The following is a 24,555-nucleotide window of genomic DNA, read 5'->3' as shown; positions in this document are numbered from 1 at the left end:
GATTCATTTTTTATTATTGTTACTACTTACAGGTCAGACAGTCATGGCAGGAGGTCAAAAGAAAAAGAAAAACTCATGGTATCCAGATTTATAACAAACTCTTATCAGCTGTTGATACCTTCGGAAATGACTCAGTTTGATAGGAAGGTGTCTTATTCTGCCTTTCTAGGCACTCACCAAAACATCACCTTAAAGCCCTTGATGACCTTGTTTCTTCATATGCCTTTAAGATTACCCTTTTTCCTAATACATATAACTCCAACAATCCCCTCCAAAAAGGGCGTCCATAAGACATGCATTTCACATTTTTAGCATTTTTACCATTCTCCAACACATGGTTGCATTTTACCTTTTTTAGTCCTGCCTCCTGCAGTTCCACCGACACTTATTCATTTTTCCAACAGTTTGTTTCATTCCCTGTTACATGTTTGTCTGTTCATTGCACAGACTTCACATGCCTTAAGGATGATCATTTTTTCCTAATACATATAACTCCAACAGATTTTAGGGTGGGCTGTGGCTTCTTGAATCACTCTTTTTCAGCCTCCTTTGGTTTCCACTTGCCTTTTCAATGGTGCAGCAGATACAGTTTTGCTCCACTGGTGGATGGCTGGAGAGATTCAGATGGACCAGATTGTTCCTGAAGTGCTTGTAAAAAGTGCTGGCAGGTTGTAGACCTTAGTCTAAACCAGGATGACCATTGATCACCAAGGATGCCTGCTCAAGGTTGATTAATGCAAGATTTTAGTGCTTCCTACATGCTGGATGTTGGAACAGTTCAGGCACAGCTGTTCTGTGTCATTATCTTGAGTATGCATTCTTTTGTCATGGTTTTAAAATATAATATTGAACCACAGCTTTTGTTTGTTTGCTTGTTGTAAGTTCATTGCACAAGACTTGAAATTGGCCCATTACTATTGTACACAGTACTGATCAAGATGCATTTTTCAGTTGTCTAACAGCACACTTCAGATGCCATGTTTTGATACACTTAATTAAACAAATGACACATTTTGCTAATTAAGTGTGCCTTGATTGAGCTGTAGGTTGTGCTTACTGTTTCACTCATTTTCTGACTTGTTAGCACACCTCTCCTTCTCTAGTCAAAGACAATAAGTAAATAAGGCAATGCAGAACATGACACTGTGTGCCTCTGGAACACTACTGTGGGCTTTATTGAGTTGCAAACAGTTGATGAAATTGCACACACTTTACTTATTGCTTCATTATTCTTTGCTAATCGAGGCACATAATTTAGTGGAGAGTTTACATACCCTGCTTAAAAGAGTTGCATACAAATTTTGTTCAACACATTATGCTAAAGAGGAATGTTTACTACCTGCTGAGTGTTTAGACTCATGGTTGTCAATGGAATTCTATAGTTATAATCTTAGTCAATATAAGCTGATTGCTGTGCAAACCACTGCTATGGCAAACTCATTATCTTTCCATTAGTGGGGAATTGATGAAAGTTCACCAAGGCAGTTATTTGACCGGAGGGTGCTTCTAGTGTAGGAGGGAAAGAGAGGAAGAAACAAATAGGAAATAAAGTTGGAAAGCTGACAAGATTCCTGTTGAGACACACATTAGCTGCCCAGGAAAACCTACTAATTCAGAAGCATGTTCCAAATAGTTAATCCTTACTGTCCTGCCATTGTTACCTCCTATGACAGCTAGTAACTCTCCAGGTAATTAATGGAGCAGTCAGATGTACACATACTTGGAATATTTGTTTCTGACAATTGATGCATTCTGAGTATATGTATATAAGATTTTACTGAATGGCTACAGTTCTGGCCACACATATTTTAATTAATTTCATTTAGCAAGACTCAGCTCCATTGGAGATTATGATATGTAGTTCTCCCTAGCCAGGCCTATGACTGTTACAGGGAGCATGACATGTGATTTTTTTTATTAATGACCTCATCACATTGAGGTCAAGAAGCATTGTCTCTGCATTTCTCTATGCTGCCAGCATGCTGCCAGCATGGAATCCTCCAGAGCCCTTCAGATGATGTAGGGCTACTTCCACCGGGGCTCTGTTGGGCTCCGTGATAGCAGCGTGCTGGCAGCGCAGTGAAATGGAGTGTTGAAGAAGCTGGGGAAGAAGCAAGAGGAAGCCGGGGACGCTGAGAAAATTTCATGTGAAGGGGTCTAATGACCCACTACGGCAGTGGTTCTCAACCTGGGGTCCCCAGATATTTTTGGCCTAAAACTCCCAAAAATCCCAGCCAGTTTACCAGCTGTTAGGCTGTTAGGTTGAGAACCACTGCACTATGGTAAGGCAAAGCAGCATTTTGCAGCCCCATGATTCCCCCATTGTCCCCTGGCTTTTCAGACTCAATGTAATGAGGTCTCTGAGAGAGATAAGGCACAAACAGTACACATGATCAGTTGCAAAGACCTTGAAAGTTTTTGCTTTATGAGAGGAGCAGAAAGGACCTCATTAACAGAATCTTTCCTTAGCAAGTAGGATATTAATTCCTGGTATTGGGACTAATTGGAACCTATTCACAATCCCATTACATTAAGGCTAAGAATCTTTCTAGCTTCCAAATGTTGTTAGATAGCAGCTTGCAGCAGCCCTGGGGAATGCCAGAAGTTGACATCTATGGTATGGTGTTGAATGTTCCTTCTCTAGAATTTTCCCAGAATCAGGTATTACTGGGATTATTCTCTGTTTCATGGAGTGTCTAGAATGGTGGTATTCCTACTTTTCACTCTTTTCTCACTGGGATTCTTAACAAAAAACAAAAGATACTTCTCTTGTTTTGTTATTGTATAAGCTTCCTTTCTAACATTTTGTTAATCACTTTCATAAGTCTAATTGAATTTAATAACATTCCCATGTGAAACTGTAGACTGAGAATTCCATGGTGTGAAGAACGGCGCTTGGAAAACCCCAGGTGTTTTACTAGAGTGTTTCAAGGCTTCAGCTCCATTACATTTGTTCTTTGGCTTAGAAATGCTCAAAACACTGGTGCATCCCCTTTCTCATTGCACCAAGAACATTAATAATACAAAGGGCAATACCATCATTTCATGGTTGTGTCTGAGCTTTAATGATGCACCCCATCAATCTCAGATTTAGAATATTAGTCTGTCTATTATATGGTGCCCATCACTAGACTGGGCTCATCAAAGGGAATAACAGGTAGCTATTTTTCAATTGAGTAAGTATGGCAGGTATGCCTGTCTATTACTGAGCAACCTTTAAAAAGAAAATGACAAACTGTTCTATTTCAGCAAGGTTTTTATGAATGCTTGGAATCTTAATCTGAATTCACAGCTAAGAACAACTACCCTCAGGAGTTGATTTAGAAATGGTGTAAGAAGTAACTCATGCATTACTATTACTGCACCATTTGATCTATTCCTTGAAAAGTCTAAACATGCTCAGAGTCTGATGATGCTATTCCCCTCACCATAGAACAATGGAGGTGTGGGAAATTATTTTTCTGTCTTCATGAGGATGAAGGCCAGTTGTAAATGTGTCCTAACATCATGTGCCAGGGCAATGGGGAGAGGGGTTAAGGTCTAACTTACTCTTAACAGGGAATCTCATTCTCTTCCCTCTCTTTTGGATTTCTTTCATCCACCCACCACCTCCTTACACTGTGCAATGGTTTTTGTCGCAATGGGGCAGGGTAGGAATCCTTCCACTTCTTTATAGTTTTTTCATCACCTACCCTACATTGTCATGGAGAATAGGATAATTGGTAAAAGGTGGTATCTTAAATAGGTCTTCATGGCAGGTGATGTGGGGGGGGGGATGAACTTGAGATACATATTCTGGCACAATTGTGTAGAATTAGAATTTGGAATTGGTCCTATGTATCATGTGATCTTGGGGCTGGTTTCTAGGTCTTTGCCCTCACCAAGGTCTAAAGCGGCCTGGGAACTTACATCCCTTGGCTAGCCTTCCAGTTTATTAGCTGGATGTGGGAACAACCCTAGCTTTCATGGATAATTCTGAGGGGCTATGTTATTTTTTACCCAGTGAAAGTTGGGGGCTCTGGTCTGGGGAAACTGACCACTCCAGCTACTCTTGCACCAAATTTGTTCCCCCATTTAAATTTGACAAACAACAAAAACCCAATCAAATATGAAACAGTTAATTAAATTGCACTTATTTTATCTCATATTTTGTATCTAGTCTTTTTATTACTTGGGTCGGGCAGCAAAGTTACTTTCTTAGAAGCAATGGGAAAAACTACTACAAAAAACTGAATGTCAAGAAACCCTGACAAGGATAATGTTGTATTGGTGACATAACAATTGTAGTTCAGGATCCACTGTGAGCAAAATTGGCATGTGTAGATGTTTTGCACAGCAACCAGCATTTTCTGTGCAGAAATATTACATTCTGTGCACAGGTTTCTATGCAAAAAATCCCATTTATGAGCAATGCAGCATACTGTGGATATAAGCAATATACAAATTAGAAGCACACATTTGTATCAATGGAAGAGTAGAAGTAAGCAGGAAGGGGTCTAATTAAGAATATAATTCTCAACAGATTTCCTTCTAGAAGGCAACCATTATTAATTTTAACATTTTTATTTTCACTGAACTGCATTGCACAGTTTGGGATTCATTTTGAACAAAATTAAGACATGACTGTGTTGCACAGGAAACAACATTCTATCTGCAAAAGAACTACATGAGAATTTTGTATTCATCATAGAACAGCCCTGTGGAAATTTTATACAAACTAAAGTCCAAACTATGAAGGTTCTTGCTAGCCCTATGAAGATTCTTCCTTTCAAGTTTTCTTGGCACTCAAGAAACATAGTTTTTGACCATATCAAATACATTCACATATTCTTCCCATCTGTATGCTAGGTGTGGCTACTTCACTAATTCCTTGTTAGCTCTCAAAATCCAAATGTCTCTGTTGCCAGAAATAGTGGAAATCAAGATATACTAGGATTTTCATAACTGTACAGGACAGTTATGCCATATCCAACTCACTGATGTCTGGGAGTGGGGTGTACATTTTCACTTCTGTTACGAACAGGTCTTTTGAGACATGTTTTAAATGCTCATGCAAAGTCAAATCACATTGAAATACTTTGTGTAATTGTAAGGAAACTCCCATTCCCAACTACTAGGAGGATTGTAGTTAAGGTGTGAGAGAACAGAGAACCTCGGTGATTACACATCAACATTGCTAATGAAAACTCCCAGATGCCCTGACCCTCTTCTATATCACTGCTTCTTAAACTGCAGGTCCCAATCTCAAATAGAGCCCCCTTCACTCAGAGTTGTGGTCATGAAAAATTGGCAACAGTAAAAGGTTTCTGACTGACACCTCAAGACTGTTTTAGATATTACATGAATCTGTTAGCAACAACATGCGGTGGACTCTGTACTTTGCAGAAAATGCTTCAGCTGTACTTCATAAAAAGGAAAAAAGTCAGCCTATTAGCAAGCTTTTCAAATGCTTTTCAAATGTTTGATTTCTATACCTATTTTATATACCTACATAACCTCAGGTGGAAAGGGGTTGTGAGTGGAAAACTTTAAAAAACCCTACTTTATACCACTGTTACGTATTTAGCCATGTTTGTGCTGCTGAAATTAAAGTTGCCATCTTAACAGAAAAGAGGTACAGCATGCTATTCCTCATGCTGGAAATAGCCATATCCATTGAGGGTGAACAGTACAGATTTAACTTTGATGTGTGTCTAGTGAGAAATCCCAGTTCCAAAAAAAAAAAAATCAGGTTTCTAATGGGAAGTTACCTTATCATTTTTGAAAATCCAGGGACTTCATCAATTTATTCTCCTCTGCTCAAGTCAAAGAGCCACTGAACAGGGTGCATTTTGAAACAAATGGGGCAACCACATGCCCTTAAGCATATAGTATGATTCATGATTCAATTATTCTCTCACAAATTATGGTATATGAGAGAAAGTACAAGTGACTGAAGAGAATTCATACAGGCTTCTCCTTCTTCCCCCTACTTTTTATGACATTCTTGATGTAATTTACTCAGAAGCTACTTCAGTGACATAGTGGGAACCATAAATATGGATGATTGTGTTCATCTCAAATGCTAAGAGAAAGATGATATATGATAGCATCTTTGCTAGCAAAGCAGCTCAATATCCTAGGCTCTTTCCTCTCTCCTGTTAAAATATATAGCCATGAAAAAAGTGATATGCTTTGGTAAAGGGTCATAATATGACAATTCTGTGAAGTGGGATGGTTTCATAGTGTTCGTGTGGTGTGTTCCAGAAGACTTAAGGAATCAGAGTATTTATTTTAAAAAGAAACTCATTGAGTATGCACAAATACTTCATTTACTAGAAGGGAAAAAGCAAAGGGCTTACATGGGCTCATTTTTACTTAGGTTTACTATAACAGAAGGGTATTGACATGCCTTGGCAGCTCATGCTGAAGAATGCCTCATACATTCTGTATACTAAAACTCCAGAGTATTATATAACCTGAAAAGTCCAAAATATAGTATAAACTGTAGTACAACCTGAAACACGGCTGGTTAGGAATGTTGTAGGCTTCCATAGCCCAGTGCTGGTTGATCCAACAAAGTCTGAATGCTGTGTGTCTGGACAATGTTTTTCACATGTTCCATCCCCAGGCCTTGCTGGATGTGCAGAAAAGAATAAATAAAGGAAGGTTGCATCATTATGTTTAATAGTATGCTGTGAACACAGATGACCAGTGACTTCTAGAGAAGGTGCCTTCTCTTTAAAGTCTTTGTAGCACTAAGACAGGAAGCAGTGGTCTCATTTTCCACCCTGGATTCCTACAGATCCCTTATGGTCTTTTCCCATGTGTTATTGTCCAAAAGTGTGTCTTTCTTTGCTAGACAAGGTGAAAGAGAAGAGTGTTTACTGGATGGATTAGGTAGGAGATAGAATCATAGAATCATAGAATAGTAGAGTTGGAAGAGACCTCAAGGGCCATCTAGTCCAACCCCCCGCTAAGAAGCAGGAAATCGCATTCAAAGCACCCCCGACAGATGGCCATCCAGCCTCTGCTTAAAAGCCTCCAAAGAAGGAGCCTCCAAAGAAGGAGCCTCCACCACGGCCCGGGGGAGAGAGTTCCACTGCCGAACAGCCCTCACAGTGAGGAAGTTCTTCCTGATGTTCAGGTGGAATCTCCTTTCCTGTAGTTTGAAGCCATTGTTCCGTGTCCTAGTCTGCAGGGCAGCAGAAAATAAGCTTGCTCCCTCCTCCCTATGACTTCCCCTCACATATTTGTACATGGCTATCATGTCTCCTCTCAGCCTTCTCTTCTGCAGGCTAAACATGCCCAGCTCTTTAAGCCTCTCCTCATAGGGCTTGTTCTCCAGACCCTTAATCATTTTAGTTGCCCTAGATTTACACTAGTTCCTTCCTTGAAGCTCCGAGTTAGCCATAACAACTCAACACAACCAAGAAGTGAAAAAGAAAAAGAAAGAAAATGGGAACGATGGGAAGACAACATCTAATAGGATCTTTGAGCCTATCAGATTGTTTCAGTAAGGTGCTGTCACATAGTTGTGTTGTCATGTATCTTCAAGACATTTCCAATTTAAAGTAATTCTAATGTGAACCTATCATGGGGTTCTTTTTGCAAGATGGGAGGGCAGTTACTTTTATCTTCCTCCATATCCAAGACAGTGTAACTTGTCTAAGATCACACAGTGGGTTTCTATGTCTGAGTGAGGATTTGCCCCCTGGTCTCCAGAGTCCAATGCTCAATCATCATACCACACTGGCTATCTGTCACCTTGGATTCATCCATAAGGACTTCATAGAATCATAGAGTTGGAAAAGACCTCAAAGGTCATCCAGTCCAACCCCCTGTCAAGAAGCAGAAAAATCACATTCAAAGCACCCCTGACAGATGGCCATCCAGCCTCTGCTTAAAAGCTTCCAAAGAAGGAGCCTCCACCACACTTCACTTTTAGGAATCACCACTGCCTAGAAATTAAGGTAACCCTCAATATCAGAGATGCCTTTGTTTGCTCCTCTCTTTCTGTCTCTTTCTCTCTGTGTGTGGGGTGTGTATGTGAGTAATCACATAGGAAACAGCTACAGGGAAATCAATCCGGTTCAGGTCATGCCCAGGTAATCCAGGAATTTAATGGGAAGATGAAGGGAATCTCAAGAGCAAGGTATCAAACTGCTCAGAAGTTGTTACTCAAAGCTAAAAATGATATGACGGGTTGTTAAATGTAGTCAGACCAGATGTCAAGAATCCCAAGAAACATGTAAGCACCAATAGCTCTATCAGCTAGGAGGTTGAGTGGTTGATAGGTCACTGATTCTGAACATCAGGTAAGTACTTCATTAGCCCATTCTCTCTGTTTAACAGGCATTGATCCCTGTGAAGTTGTATCTTCTCTCTTTGCCAGGACTTCAAATGATAGGAGTGTCTCTTCAGTGTCCATCAAGTCATATTGAGGAAAGGCCCTCCACATTTGCTTCTGCCATCATCTTCTCAGATTCATCTCCTTACAATCCAACTCCTCTGCATAAAAAATTCCTCAGATTCCTGAGAGTGAAGTTTTGGGTTTTTGGGGGGAGGGTGAGTAGTGAGCTATTTAAAAAGCAATAGCCACTCCTGGAGACACCCATTTTGGCAAGGAAAAAGAAGTTCAGTTTCACTGAAATGATCAAGGCCCACAGAGGCATCATGTGGCTCCAGTGGTGTATTTTCCTCATCCAGTATCAGTATCAGTGGCCCATTTAGTCAGCCTTGCAGATCCACACCTGTCACAAAGTGGAAAATCCACTTTTGCAGTTGACAAGGAGCTTCAAACCATTTGTCTGTTTCACTATTAAGTGTGGAATATAATAATAATAGCTTTATTTTTATAACCTGTCTCTATTTCCCCGAGGGGACTTGGGCAGCTTACATGGGGAACCAAGCCCAAACAAGTATACAATACATAAAATTAAATAAAATACATAACAATAAATTAAAAACAAAACCACAGAATAAAATGTCATAAAATACATCCATGAACATCAGAATCATGAAGTGGCTAAATAAGTTGTCAGGAAGAGGGCAGGGTTTGTGCCCTGCTGGAAAACCTGCTGCTCAGATTGCTGCTCTGTAGACTTTTTAAAACATACTTCCTCCAGCTTGTGCTATAAGGGCTATAAAGAGCAGCCTTGAAACATTCACACACTTGACTGGGAAAAAGACCTTTTAGCTATACAGGTAAAATGGAAAAGATTGGGAGGAAAACCCATTCTCGTCAAGTTTTCCAAAGTATGGTCTTCTCTGGACATATCTTTTTAAAATGGTTTTTTTCTAATTGCATTTTATATTTAGCAGTAAAGAAAATAGTTTAAAAGAGAGAGAGGAACAGCATGGTGCAGTGGTTTGAGTGTTGGGTGACCAGGGTTCAAATCCTCACTTGGCCATGGAAATCCACTGGGTGTCTTTGGTAAGTCACACTCTTGACCTCATCAAAAAGGTCGAAGGAATTGCCATGCATCATGGCAATTCCAGCAGTGCACATTGGAGGGTATGGGGAATCTATTGCCCCACTTCCTGCATTACCTGACTCACCCAGCTGATCATTCCACGGAGGGGGTGTGTGTGTGGGAGCGTTAACCATCCAACTTTCCCCCATTGTTCTTGGTGGAACATGGGAAGCCTCCCATGTTGCTGTGGTGGTTGATGCTCCTCTTAGCTATCCCTTTAAGCACAGAGTCCCGCCGGATGTAGTTGTGTGTCGTGTAATGGCAGCCAGCAGGCCCGTGCTTAAGGATCGCCAATTCTTCCCCCATATGATGGATTCTCTCAGATGCAGAGGAAAGCAAAGGCAAATTGCATCTGGATAAATCCTGTGATGAAAACTGTGTGATAGGGCTTCCTTAGGGTCTTCATAGGTCAGAAATTACTTAAAGGCAATAAAGAGCAATACCGAAATCACAATTTAAAGATTCACATATTGAGAGATGATACCATATAATCTAACCAAAGAGGGGTTTAGATATTGTAGATTTAAATGTTTATGCCAACAAAATATTTATGCATAGACTACACCACACCCGTTTCTTTGGGCATGTTCTTTAGAAACCGTGCTTGTAGAGGTGTGGTTGAGTAGTTTCACTGCTGGCAACTTCTATTTTATTGGGGAATAGATCTCCAAGTTTTCATCTGCAAATTAAATCCATTGTGTATTTTCATCTGTCATTTATTAATCTCAGCATTTTGGATAGAGATACTAAACTGTAAAGTTCAGAATAAAACTCAGCATGGATTCATTGCCTAACTACTAACATGGAAGCCACCAGCTGTTAGGGCTGGTTTGTTTATTCTAGATTTGCCTAAATTGCACCTTCCAAGAAGATTAAAAAGAACTGTATTATCTGAATCTGCAGAGCTTTGTGATACAGCCTATCCATAGAAAACTGAGCACACAGATTCATATATTTGGACAACATGTGCACAAAATACACACATTTTAGACAAGTGGAGACAAAAACTGCACCATAGCCTTGAGGAATACATGGCGAAGTGTGTACATTCAAAAATACAAAAGAGATCAATGTGTACCAAAAAAGAGAACATATTACTGTTTGAAAAACCACACATACACACAGATACAGAAGCTCTTTGCAGAGATAAGACGGAACAAGCTTGACCTTAAAAAATCTGATAACATCTGCAAGATGGAGACTGACAGGTCTGCCCATCCCTAACTGACAGCTACATGTACAAATGACTTTAGAAAGTGGGAAAAGAGAGGTGGGCTGGCATGCATAGAAATTGTTTGAAAACTCCTGAGTTGTCAAAATCCTCTGCTGTCCCCATGGAGGACAATAGCAGAACATTATGTGCACATCTGCACATTCCCAGCATCTTATGAAATCATCATGATTCTGTTTAGTCAGCTGGCTCCTGTAATAAGCTTTTCATTGCTTTTATAAAGCAAGCTGTGATTGTCAAATGATACTATTTTTAAACCTCTAAGGAATACCTAGAATTGTGTGGTTGAATTTTCCCTTCCCTTTCTTTCATCTCAAATAACATTTTCCAGCTCCTTCTGCATCATACCCCGTTTCCCCGAAAATAAGACATCCCCAAAAAATAAGACCTAGCAGAAGTTTTCCTGAATTGCTAAATATAAGGCCTCCCCCTAAAGTAAGACCTAGCAAAGTTTTTATTTGGAAGCATGCCCAGCACCTGCCAAAAAGAACACCAGAGCATGCAGGTAAATGTACATACCAGTTGTACATGGAAATAATGGTAGTAACAAGAAATTCTTGATAGGATTCAGAGTTTGTCTGGTTATGTTGATTTGTGATGACAACTACTGTACAGTATATAATAAATGTTCATTTTTTGTTCAACAATAAATGTGAATTCTTCTTCATAGAAAAATAAGACATCCCCTGAAAATAAGACCTAGCACATATTTGGGAGCAAAAATTAATATAAGACACTGTCTTATTTTCAGGGAAACACGGTAGCATGTTTATGGAGAAACAGGCAATTGAGGCTCTCCATCACAGATATAAATTAGTTATAGTACCCTGCATTACGGTCTGGCCCATGATGGGAAATTTGGGTGTAAATAGATGAGATAGTAGGAGGCTTTTGGTTAGTCTTCTTCTAGTAGTATTTTAAAGCTCGAATAGAGTTGTAATTAAGAGTAGAAAAATTTCTCAAATGATGTGTGAGCTGTATTGGATTAGGAACAGGCAGTAGCCTTTTCAGTAGGTTAATATTGTATATTTAAAAATGGTTAAAATTTTATTTGACCCTGAGGAGAATAATCCTGAACTAGTAAGAATCTTTGCAGTTCAGGACTTATTCTGTACAAAATTCACATGAAAGTGTTTTGCACAACAAAAAAGCATTTTTTTGCACAGAGAACAACTTTGCAAACTATGCAGAAAATGTTGCTTTCTATGTATTTCAGCCATATACAAATTTTATGAAAACAAATGCCCAATTACAGCTTTTTCCCCCTCAGAACATTTTCTGCACAGGAATAAATATTCCTGCATTGAAATAATATTTTCCATGCAGAAAATGCTATTTTCTTTGTAAATCAACCATGTGTGAATTTTATGCAGACTAAGTCCTGAATTGTGAATAGCGGGAAGAAAACTGCTAGTATTGCTTGTTGCTACTTTCAATAAAAGACTTAAGTCAAAAATTAATCCTTAGTTGTGCATGCTGTCAACCTCTATGTATATCTTTAGACCATAATTCAAACACGAAGTATTAGTTACCTCTACCATAGGATACTATCATCTGTGAGTACAAAAACAACATTTTCTAACAAAATTTACAGCTAATATACACATAATATTATACATAGCATCTTATTAGTATATTCTCTTTTTTAAAATAGCAGTTGGGAATTTCTCACTCTAAATTGGGATAATTAGTGTTAGCATTTTGGCCCTGGACCATGGACTAAATGAAAGCTTTTGCCATCCTCAAGCTGTTCTTGGTGTGAAATGCTGCTGCTACAGCGCATGGATCAACCTCTCATTGATTAAGTTATCTCCCACCAGCCCATCTGCAAATAATGTTTTTGTTATAATGTAGATTCTGGGTATGGGCTTAGGATATTGGTAAATGATCTTTTTATTCCAGGTATGGGGGACATGTGATTTTCTGGATGTCTCAGTGTGACGTTGTAATTATTCTTAAGGCTGTTTCGGCTAGGGTAGAAGGGAGGTGTACACCAAGAATATCCAAAGAGCCATATATTTTTCCTCTCTGCTTTATTCCATATGCTAGCACTGTCAATTCATAGTGGCAAGAATCAACATTTCCCCTTGATTAGAAACGATGCCCTACTTCTAGTATTGAGTGAATTAAAGGAAGATGGATAAAAATTGGATCACAGTAAAAGGAATGACCTCTGATTGTTTCAGTTTAGTAAGTCATTCAGACAGCTAGAAAATTGTCTTGAACTACATGCTGTCCTAGTAACAGCAGTAATAAAGGAGCCATTTTGCCTTATGACTAATATGGCTGAAAACCTAGAGCAGAGGTATATATGGGTAGATTACAACCTTCAACATTTATCACTATTGGCAATGTAGTTTAGAACTGCAGCCAAGCAAGATCTGCCTTAGGACATGCTTCAAAGGCATTCCTCATGAGAGTTGCTGCAGTGACACCTCTCCTATCCTTATTTGAATCCTTGGTTGTTTCCCATGTTAATATAAGGTTATTTCATTTTCATTTCCTATGTGAATACACAGACTGAAACACAGTTGTTCAAATTACATGATACAGATACTCAATAAATAAATGTACAGAGTGCTTATGTTACGGGAAAGTGCAAGAAGAGGTCAATATTAGTTTAAAAGTATAATGTAAAATTTCATGGGATTAAGGAGAAATTGCCTTCATAATATGTAAAATATAAGAACCAGTGTATATAACATGTGTCTGAATTTTTATAAAGACTATTTCTTTTAAATCACAATAGAAATGGGTTGAAATAAGTTGAGCAGGTGGAACCGAGAACATGTGTTTGTTTCAGCAGACCTTTCTCTACAATGACAGAGAAACAATGGCAATAAAGAATTGTGTGACATCTTATGCAACTTCAGGTTTATTATGGTGCAAATATGTGCGGATTAATGTATGGACCTGGGTCAGCAGGTACTATTTTAAGTCCTCTTGGACCATACACTAAGGATGACTTTTCATAAATCAGAGAAATATACAAATCTTACATCACAGGGCATTTGTTAATTTAAAAGCTTTCCACAGCTTGATATAAGTGAAGGAAACACAAATTGTGGGCTAATACAAAACTTGTGGCAATAAATAAATTATTATTTAGGTGAAACTAATCTCCCATTGACTAAAAGTTTTCTTCATTAAATTTGCTAATTTTTTAGTCTATTTTTCCTAAGAAACTCATTTATTTACATAATTTAATTAAGGTATGCATTTTCCTTAGTGGTTCAAGCACATTTTTCTAGCTGCAAATATTTTTAGAGATTTGCTTTAAAAATGAGAATTGTCCATGCTTATTTTCTACTAATTGTCTTGCAAATGTCACACGTGCATATTCTTGAGATGTGCATTCTTCATCCAGATCGTGGAAACTGCTCAAATGCTACTTTTGTTGAGATAGTCAAATCCAATCTAATGCTCTTTTAATCCCTTTGGTATAATACTATTAACCTGTCTTCCAAAATAGTTGTAAGAATTAAAATGAGAGAAAGCACTATTAATGTTGGAAATCACTGCAGAAAGATTTATACTGAAAAGGGTCAGAGTGATTACTAACAGCACCATCAGCATAATTTTCTATGATCATTGGCACATCCAGTTTGGTTGGTATGGACCTAGATCAGCTCTGTGGTGGCTAAACACTGCACGAAGTTGACCTGGGGTAAAATAACCAAAGCTACATTTTTTTAATTTTTTTATTTATTTCCAATATTTCTATCCCGCCCTTCTCACCTTAAGGGACTCAGTACAATTGGCAACAATTCGATGCCGACACAAAATTAAAAACAAACAGCATATAAAATCTATTACAAACAATTAAATACAGTATAAAATATAAAACATATGCTTAAAATCTGTTCATCCAATATCCTCGTGCTTTATCCATACATCAGTCTGGGTCGTCTTTGTCATTTATTCGTTAAAAGCCTGAGCACAAAGCCATGTTTTTAAGGCTTTTCTAAAACTCAAAAGGGTTGGGGCTTGCCAACCCAACAAAGACCAATCTTGTAGCGGGAGATCACTAAGGACCTCTACACACGGCCCTTTTGGACAATGGACAATTGTCCAAAAGGGCCATGTGAAAAGACAATTTTGGACAATGGACAATTTGGACAATGCGATTGCATCGGTAATTGTTGGTGAAAGAGAAGGCTTGTGGGGCAGCTCGTGGTGCCCCATGCGCCCTCCTTCCTTCCCCCATCACATGATGGGGATGTTACAGGATGCATTGACACCCTGTCCCCATCAGATGGGAGAAAGGGCAGCAACACGCATTGCCCTACTGCCCTTTTCCCCATCATATGGGGAAAAAGGAGAGGAAAGTGTGGGTAGCACATGTCTCCATAGTAGTGAAGGAATATGGGCGGGGCCTGCATGCGTTGTGTGATGGAACAAAGCAGGCTCCATCTTTGCCATGCAACAAAGCAATTCGGGACAAAAATACTCCATGTGGAGACATGGTAAGACACAGAGAGCAGGAAGCGAAGGTAAGGCTGAGTACCCAGCATTTCAAACCTCTAGGCACTCCCTCTCGCCTTTACAACAGCTAAGGAGGTTCTATGTGACCCATATGGGGTCAATTTGTTGAACGGCATGCTGGATCAGTCCTGATTGATTGGGTCAGTATAGATCCTCCCATTGTCGCAAGTTGCTGGCTAGAATTGTTATTTTTTTAAAATCAGCATAGCAGTCTGTTTCACTGCTATAAGGCACTTTTTGGAGCCTTGCTTACAACAGGGTAGTTTTCCTTCTTTCTTTTTCTCTCCCCTTCATTCTCTCTCTCTCTCTCCTCCTTTCTTTTGCAATAAAGTAACTGTTTGCCAGGCACAATAAGGTGAGGAGCCATCTAGCTGCTCATCTGTCAGACTCTCTCTCTTTCAGACATGCTATTTTAGTCTGACCCAGCAAGCTGAAGGAAACTGTCACCCTTAAGGATTACAGATTTTCTCAGGTCATAGACCTGCCTTGCTTAACAGAAGAGGGAGCTTTTTGACTGTCAAAAAAATCAAGCTTCAGGAATTTGGAGGCTGCTGCTTTTAGAGGTCCGAACCTGACAAAGCCGCTGGACTAGAGAAGCACTGTTTTTTAAAGCAGGCAGAAAAGTTTATTCATTTCATTTATATAGCAAGGAGGAAAGACAGCATTTCTGTTTAAATGAACTCGGTGTCTTTGCCTGGTGAACAGATCAGATTCACTTCCCAGCTTTCTTGCTTGCTGCTCTTGCTGCATTAAAATACTTTTTTTTTTTTGGTTTTCCTTCCTTCATTTTAAATTCCTCCTTTCTCTAGGCTCAGGAAAGTCCCCCTTCCTCATTTTTTTTTGAGAGAATGACTGAAATGAAGCTTTCTTAAACAACACATATAATGTAGTAGAAACCCATTGGTAGCATGACAGTTCAGATGTTCTTTTTATCTTATTAATAATATGTTTTTAGCTAGCCCTGCTATGGGTCTTGGTCCTGAGAGAAAGGCGTGATGATGATGATGATGATGATGATGATGATGGAAGATATGGGGAGCAGAAAAGTGGATGATGGAAGACTTCACCCTGGCTTCCAGGATGGGACCCCTGACCACTTGACGTCTCGATGTAGCGGGTTTGCACATCATTTTGCAGACAAAGTCACTCAGATCTGCTCTGACTTGGATGCCAGCATTGCTCCAGTAGTAATAGATGTACCTGAGGCACCTGCCTGTCCTCTTTTAATTGATTTGTTTCAGTCTGTTCAGCCTGATAACATGGACAAGATTCTTGGAATTGTGAAAGTGACCACATGCATCCTGGACCCTTGCCCTTCTTGGCACATCAAACAAGCCAGAGGGGGATTGTCTGAATGGTTTACAAACGTTATCAATGCCTTGCTGGGACAGGAAAAAATTCCAACTTGCCTGACAACGGCATTCATAAGACCAATTTTGGAAAAAGCTTCTCTGGATCCCTTGCTGTTAAATAACTATGGGCTTATTTCCAATCTCCCCTTTTTGGGCAAGGTTCTGGACCAGGTGATTGCGACTCGACTCCAAGGAATCTTGGAGAAACTGGTTATCTTAACCAGTCTGGTTATGGAATTGATACAGCTTTGATTTCCTTGATGGATGATCTCCACAGATCGCTAAACAGGGGGAGTGTATCCCTGTTTGTTCTCCTGGATCTCTGAGCGGTTTTTGATACCATCAATCATGGTATCCTTCTGTCTCAACTCTCTGGGATAGGATTGGGAGCATTGCGCTGCAGTGGCTCTGCTCATTCCTAAACGGCCGGACTCAGATGGTGGTGCTGGGGAATGACTGCTCAGACCACTGGTAATTGGTGTCCTGCAAGGCTCTATTTTATCCCCCATGCTTTTTAACATCAACATGAAATTGCTGGGTGAGGTCATCCAGAGTTTTGGAGTTCAGTGTCATCTGTGTGCATTTCCATCTCAATCCAAGCAAGTTCCTCATATCCTTAACCAGTGCTTGGCAGCTGTGATGGACTGGATGACGGCTAACATGCAGACAAGACAAAGGTCCTCCTGGTCAGTTGCAAAACTGATTGGGATACAGGGTGATAACTTGTGCTCCCCCTGAGTACATAGGTGTACAGTCTGAGGGTCCTCCTGGACTCAGCACTGATGCTTGAATATCATGTGTCAGCGGTGGCCGGGAGGGCTTTCACAGAGTTAAAACTTGTGCACCAGCTGCGGACATACCTCAAAAAGCTTGACTTGGCCATGGTAGTCCATGCCTTAGTTACATCTTGTATGGATTATGGTAATGCAGTCTACATGGGGCTGCCTTTGAAGATGCTTGGAAGCTGCAATTAGTGCAACGGTCAGCAGCCAGGCTGCTCACTTGGGTGGATTAGAGGGAACATACTACCCTCCTTTTAAACCAGCTCCATTGGTTGCTGGTCTGCTTCCAGGCCCAATTCAAAGTGCAGGTTATCACCTACAAAGCCATACATGGTTTGGGTCCTTCCTACTTGATGTGTATGTTTTATTCGCTGGACATGTGTTGTATGGCATCGAATTGTGCCTTTATGTGTATTGCTCTGAGTCCTCTTCAGGGTGAGAAGGGCAGGATATAAATATGGCAAATAAATAAATAATTAAAATATTTATATGACAGCATCTCCCCCTATGAACCGGTAAAGACTTTAAGATCAACTGGGGAGGCCCTTCTTATGGTCCTAACCCCATCACAAGCATGGCTGGTGGGGTCAAGAGAGAGGACATTTGTTTATGCGAGCACAAGCAGCAATCACTCCTTGATGGGGATGATGGGACTGAGTGGCAAGCGCAGCCACATTTGCTGATTCACATTTATCAGCTAATCACATGCCTGGTTCTGTCCATTCTTCTCCTTTCTTGTGGCACACACTGGTTTGGACTTCAAATACCAGAAACTGCCCTTGCGGGTTTTTTTTTAAATGTTATTGATAAAAACTTTAAAGTTTTCTCAAAAATTGGTGGATTAGTGAAATGACTTGGCAAGCTTGCAGTTGTAAATGTGTTCTATAAATGTCCCAAGTTTCATCTCAATATTCATAAAAATGATTGAAAGATGAGCCTCGCAAGTTCCCCCATTGGCGCCAATGGAGCAAATCTTACCCAAATGAAAATGGAACTCAGGGTTCCAAATTATGAATCCGAATGGCCCACCTCCTAATCTCCAGGAATCTTCCCAAAAACAGAATGGGCTTTTGTGGATATAAAGACATTTCTTCGGATGTAATACCAAGTGGTATTAAGGCATCAAGTGTAGATAATATTAATACAGTTGTGGGAATAGGATAAAATGTAACACTGTCCAAATATGCATATCCCACTACATTTGAAAATGGCTGCATAATGTGATGCAGGTCTTTCAGATCTTTATGGTGATCAGTTAGTGTTGGCATGTGAAAGCAATAAATCTGCTTACCAATAGTCAGTTTCAAAACTCCTCTGTTAAGATGCCTGTTGTTATATGTCCAGGACTCTTGTATTAATATATGTAGTGTACTATGAAGTAATTGACTTTGATCACACCTCTTCTAAGGAACTGGAATTTGAGAATATGTAAAGTAAATCCCTTTGGAGCCCTCACATTTCCATGTTCATCACCTCTCACTACAATCACAACCAAACTGGGAAGACAAGAAAAAGGCACAGGAATAACGATTGCATACTGCAAATTGCAAAAAGTATTTTAGTGAACATTCAACATAAACTGGAATCCAGATATATAACATACATGCACTTTATCAATATATTAGTTGTATGTGTGAATTTTTCTGTCTGTCTGTCCCTCATTAACATTCGGTGTGGGTTTGTATCCAGGTACACAATGCATATGCACACATTAGTAGGATGTGTGACTTTTTCCTTCCTGGATTTATGTCCCTGTGTCCAATCTGTACCACAAAAGAAACACACACACAAAATTAAGTGATTTGATTTTCAGCCAGGGAAATTATTCATGCTCCTGGCATATCAAATGCAATTTTATGCATCATGTTTAAGTGTTAGTAGCTGTAGGCACCTGTTCTTAACTGCTTTTGGCTGCTTTGCCTTTTTTTTTTTGCAGGAGAAGGTTTCTGGAGCATCCTTGGGGAAGGAGATTGTTCAGGGTTCATGGCTTGAGCTTTGAAGTTTTACTTTTCCACAAGGGATCTGACACTTAACTGCCCATGTCCTGGGTAAGGTCAACCTCTTCAGTGCTGATTTTCTGTATGAAGACTTCTTGCTTTTAAGCAGAGGCTGGATGGCCATCTGTCGGGGGTGCTTTGAATGAGATTTTCCTGCTTGCAGGGGGTTGGACTGGATGGCCCGTGAGGTCTCTTCCAACTCTACGATTCTATGATTCTCCCATGTACAGTGTAAAGAAAATCAGGTGCCTGCCTATCATAGTTGATGCCCTCTTTTGTTGCACTGCAGTGACATAGATTGGATGGAACAGTCTCATGGAAAAGGAGGTGATCATTTGAGACAGTAGGCCAGAATCATGTGGGTGATTTTGAACTTCATAACTAGACTTCCATCTGCAGGAATTAGAATTGGGGCAGTTCAGTAACAACCATGTCCAGTATGGGACTGCTGTTCTATTGCTACATTCAGAAGTCAGCAAAGTGACAGATGCAAAACAGGACTGATGCAAAATGGGAACAATGCATGCTCAGTCTTGATGTGCATTGGTTCTCTTGTGCATTGGAACACAAACTAAAAAATACTGATGCGCATTGTGCGATCAATGAAAAAAAATCAATACTCATTAAATTGGGGGAGGGGGGTAAATTGTTTCTAAAATATTGTAAGCATGGCTGGCTGGTTGCTGCTACGGATAGACAATAGCTCTCTCCTACCTCATTGGGGCTGTCTGATGAGAGTAGAATTCTGAGAAATGTACTTTCCCAGGATTCTCCCTCTCCCTCCCAGCTTGCTTCCCCTCCCTCAATGGCCATAGGCAACCTGGTTCTCCTTAATTTAAAGAAGAATGGCATCTTTGGCTTCATACCATTGTTACAATTGGTTGCTTGTCCTGAAAATTAGACTTGTGTAATTTGGGTAAACTGCAAACTGTTTTGGTGTTTTGGATTTTGATGGGGGGTCCCAACCAATTTTTTCAGGAGCCTCTGGATTCGGGAGGAGAGAAATCAATTTTTGATCAGGGAAGCTGAAAGATTCATTTTCTATCTGGCCAGTTATGGGGGGCTGGGCTTCCCATATGCCCCTTCCCATCATTTTAGGCATTGTTTGTCCTTAGATCCTTCATTAAGACCTGGATTAAAAGCATCAGAGTTATGATGTCACTCTTTCTGCGATCCTTTCCCTTCTGTCTCTAGAGGAAACTGGGTTTAATGCTTAGTTAAAGCTGTTTCTACTCTAGAGGAGACAGGCGTGCATGGCACTCCCCCCCCCTCACTGCAGCACACAGCTCTCTAAGGCATTTTAAGGAGGCTTGAATCCTCATTTCCCAGGGCAGGGAAGGAAGAGCAATTGGCGTGGAGTCATTCTATGCTGGCTTCCTTTAAAAAGCCCTCTTTTTTCTCTTTTGCTGGCTCTAGAGTGGTGCCTTGCCTTTTTTTATCTCACCTTTCTCCTTTGGGTTTAATGCTTAGTTAAAGCTGTTTCTACTCTAGAGGAGACAGGCATGCATGGTGCTTTCTCCCTCCCTACACAGCACACAGCTTTCTAAGGTATTTTAAGGAGGCTTGAATCCCCACTACTAAGGGCAGGGAAGGAAGAGCGATCAGCATGGCTGGGCTTCCTTTAAAAAACCCTCTTTTTTCTCTTGATTTCCAGGCCCTGGAGTGGTGCTTTGCCTTTTTCCCCCTCGCACTTTTCTTTGTAGCAGCTGCCTCCCTCCCTCAGTCCACTTGTAACCAAAAGCAGTCAGTTTTCAACAGCCACTGTTCTGTTGTGACGGAAAAAAAAACATGGAAGCTGAACCATTGTCATTGTGGCCATCCATACAAACTAAATAAGCTAGATTGGCCGAAGGGAACCAGCCACTCTGAATGCGTGCACAAGCCTACTGAAAATGAAACTTACTTTTGAAGACATACAAGGCTTACTGAACTTTAACAAAAAGTCATAGATGAGTGTTTTGATTCTTATTTTTTTGCATGGGTGTTCCTTGCATTTCTTAATGTTGTGTTGTATGTACGAATTTAACGGAATGCATCCAACATACAACACAGAACTGATTTTTTGTACAGTCCTAATTGAGACACCCTTGTCAGTATTCTATTATGCATTTTTGCATTTCACTAGCAGTTTTTCATGGTGCCTATGCTCTCTAGCTCAGTACAAGTAAAGCTAATTAATGTAGGGTGCATCTATATTGTAGAGGTTATGCAGTTTGACACAACATTAAATGCCATGACTCAATGCTATGTAATTATGGTAATTTCTAGTCTTCTCTGCCAAAGAGTGCTAGCACCTAATAAAGCTTCATACCCAAGATTCCATAGCACAGTCCTGGCAGTCAAAATGGTGTCAAACTGCATTAATTCTACAGTGTAGATCTACCCACAGACTGTGATAGAGGATTCCAACCAAGTGTGTATTTCTTTGTTTATTTTAACATCTGTATAGCAGTTTAATACCACTTTAACTTGCAGAAACTCTAAGATTTGTCATTCAGTAAGACATTTCCAATTATCTACTAATAAGATCTCTTGCTATGGATTAGGGGGGTCCACTATAGCACTCTAACATTCTAATTACCTCACAAACCTACAATCAGGGATGAATCAAATTGCTATAAAGTAGGCAGTGAAGATACACATCAACTAAGCCTGGCTTTCTGCTGTGGGGAACCTTCCTTTTTACTCATTCTGTTGAGTGGGTTCCTGGATTTTAGGGATGCAATTCTTCACAAATTCATTCTTGAATGAAACAATAAGTAATTTTTTTAAAAAAAATATTCCCCTACTTGAAAAAGCTCAGAATGTATTCTCTGCAAAATTCATATTTTGACTGCTAAGACAGCTTCTTCATGTTTTAAAAGGAGTATTTTCTCTGCAGAAACCATCCCTTCACTCCCACATATTTTGTTATAAACAGGTCTGACACAACTTGAATGCTGATGGCAATGACACTGGTTTTTTCTATGTACTTAATTCCATAAAACATAAATCTCTGAATGATTTAGAAGAAAGAAAAAGTACATGGTAATATTGTTGTTGCTGTATGCCTTCAAAGTGTTTCTGACTTATGGTGGCCCTAAGGTGAAAGTGACTTACTAAGGTCACCCAGTCAGTTTCCACAGCCCAGAAAGGATTCAAACCCTGATCTCCCAAATTATAGTTCAAGACTCAAACCACTACATGGCTCTGCATATCTGTATCTTGGCCAGCTTTTGACATTCTGCAGTTTATTACTAAAAACCAGATTATAAGCTACTGTTTATGTATGTCACTATATTGTATTCTTAAACTATGGTTATTGTGCTCACATGAGTTGCCCAGATTGGGTGATTACTGCTCATATCAATACGTTAATCATTTCCCCTGATGTAAGTAAGCAGAGAAAACTAGCTGCCTGCATGTCTTTGACACCCGTTTATTACAGATGACATGGGCACTGCCAGATCAGAAGATAAAGTACCCATCTTCAGGTGGTACCATAAGACGTTGGTGGATGAAGACATTCATTGGTATCCGAATAGTGCTGCATGACTTTTTCTTTTTGCACTGACTCCCCTTACAGGAAAAAAGGGAATTATATTGCCTCTGCTTTGGCAACATGATTCTTGTTCCAGTGCTTTACGGGAGCAAATACACAGAGGCCACATACAAACTGAGGCTTGATAGAATCGTAAAAATACAAAAGATGTGTTCATTGGGTGGGCAACCTCAGTAAAACAAGGTGCACCTATGTGAATTATCTAAGTAGAACATTTCTGTAGTCAGTGCAGGCTGGTGGCCTCAAGGCAAATAAGCCTGCAAATCCCTTCTAAATTTAAAGAAAATATTCAAGATGCTGAACCAATTTTGGAATGAGGCTTTAGCACTTTGATAGCTTTTTCACGTTTCAGACTAAAACCATGAATGAATTGATTGTCCCATTCACATGGAATCCATTAGCTATTACTGACCCCAAACCAGAATCAAAGATATATTTACAGTTCATTAAAAACCTTAGCTATTGTGTAGCTCTAAGCCTTAAATAAAACACAACCCAACTGTCTGTCTGACTTTTATCTTACTCTGCAGTGGCTCACTCTATATTCCTTACTCTGAACAGATGTGTTTCTGAAATTGGTTACTATGACTCACCTTCATAAAAACTAGAGCTAGCTAGAAGACTCAGGAGGGAAGATTTCTCTTAAAGGAGTACGTGGTATCTTTCTATAATGGAGAAAAGGAGATAAGCAGGGGGGAAGGAGAGTAGTGCAGTTCCAGACCAGTTTCTTCCCAAAATCAGGGAGGAAACACAGGTGTCAGGACCCCCAGCAGTTGATGTAGAGTTTGTCCAGAGGAGAAGCACGGCTTGAATTCTCTTCCAAAATAAAGAATTATGTGACTGCAATGCTAGATTTTTCTCAACACTCTGAAGTTTCTGTTTCCAAGGAAAGAGTCAGAAGTTTCTGCAGCATACCATAGGTGGCCAGCCCTTGTGGCCCTTAGGTTTGCCTCCTACTTGTGGTGATGAATAGGGAGAAATGGCCAAGGGACTATCTGCTCAAAACTCTCTCCTTTTCCATTGTGAACCCCATTAATCATTCCAATATGCATTTCAGATTCTATATAAACTGACTGGCCAGTGTTGCGGATCTGATTACGCTCCCAAATCAACATGAAATCTTTATCACTTACAGTAAATTCAGTGGGCTATCTATCTATCTATCATCTATCTAAAATTGTCTTCTATCTGCTTGTCTATCATCTATTACCTGCCTCTCAATATGAGACCCAAGGAAATTCACAACATAGATTAAAACAAAATATTTATTTTATTTATTTACTTACAGTATTTATATTCCGCCCTTCTCACCCCGAAGGGAACTCAGGGCGGATCACATTACACATATAAGGCAAACATTCAATGCCTTAACATAGAACAAAGACAAGACAAACACGGGACTCCGAGCTGGCCTCGAACTCATGACCTCCTGGTCAGAGTGATTCATTGCAGCTGGCTGCAGCTGGTTGATCAACAGCCTGCGCCACAGCCCGGCTGAATAACTGTAGTGGAAAAACATTAAACACAATTAGGTGACTAACAAACCCCTGCAAGAAATAAAAAGGTCCCCAATTAGCATTGGAAAGGTTTTTTGTCTCTTGCCTGGGGGGCATCCTTTGTTCAGTCCCCCAGGCAAGAGACAAAAACCTTTCCAATGCTAATTAGGGTGATTAACTGAAACATTAATGCTGGCTTCCCAGTGACAAAGGACT

The 24,555-nt window shown here is 40.0% G+C and overlaps 1 long non-coding RNA gene across 2 annotated transcripts in view; it reads right to left on the bottom strand.

Annotated features, from left to right (window-relative positions):
* Positions 1–24,090: 24,090 nt before the first annotated feature.
* Positions 24,091–24,555, bottom strand: part of LOC134296324 (uncharacterized) — a 38,028-nt gene continuing 37,563 nt past the window's right edge. For both annotated transcript variants that reach the window (XR_010003028.1, XR_010003027.1), the window contains one exon: positions 24,091–24,345. This is a non-coding gene — a long non-coding RNA (uncharacterized LOC134296324). The remainder of the gene's footprint in view (positions 24,346–24,555) is intronic.

Source organism: Anolis carolinensis, chromosome 2, assembly GCF_035594765.1.
Source record: "Anolis carolinensis isolate JA03-04 chromosome 2, rAnoCar3.1.pri, whole genome shotgun sequence".
In the NCBI taxonomy this organism is placed as follows: Eukaryota; Metazoa; Chordata; class Lepidosauria; order Squamata; family Dactyloidae; genus Anolis; species Anolis carolinensis.
Note: the sequence above shows the minus strand (reverse complement) of the source record. Positions and strands in the feature narration are given on the sequence as shown.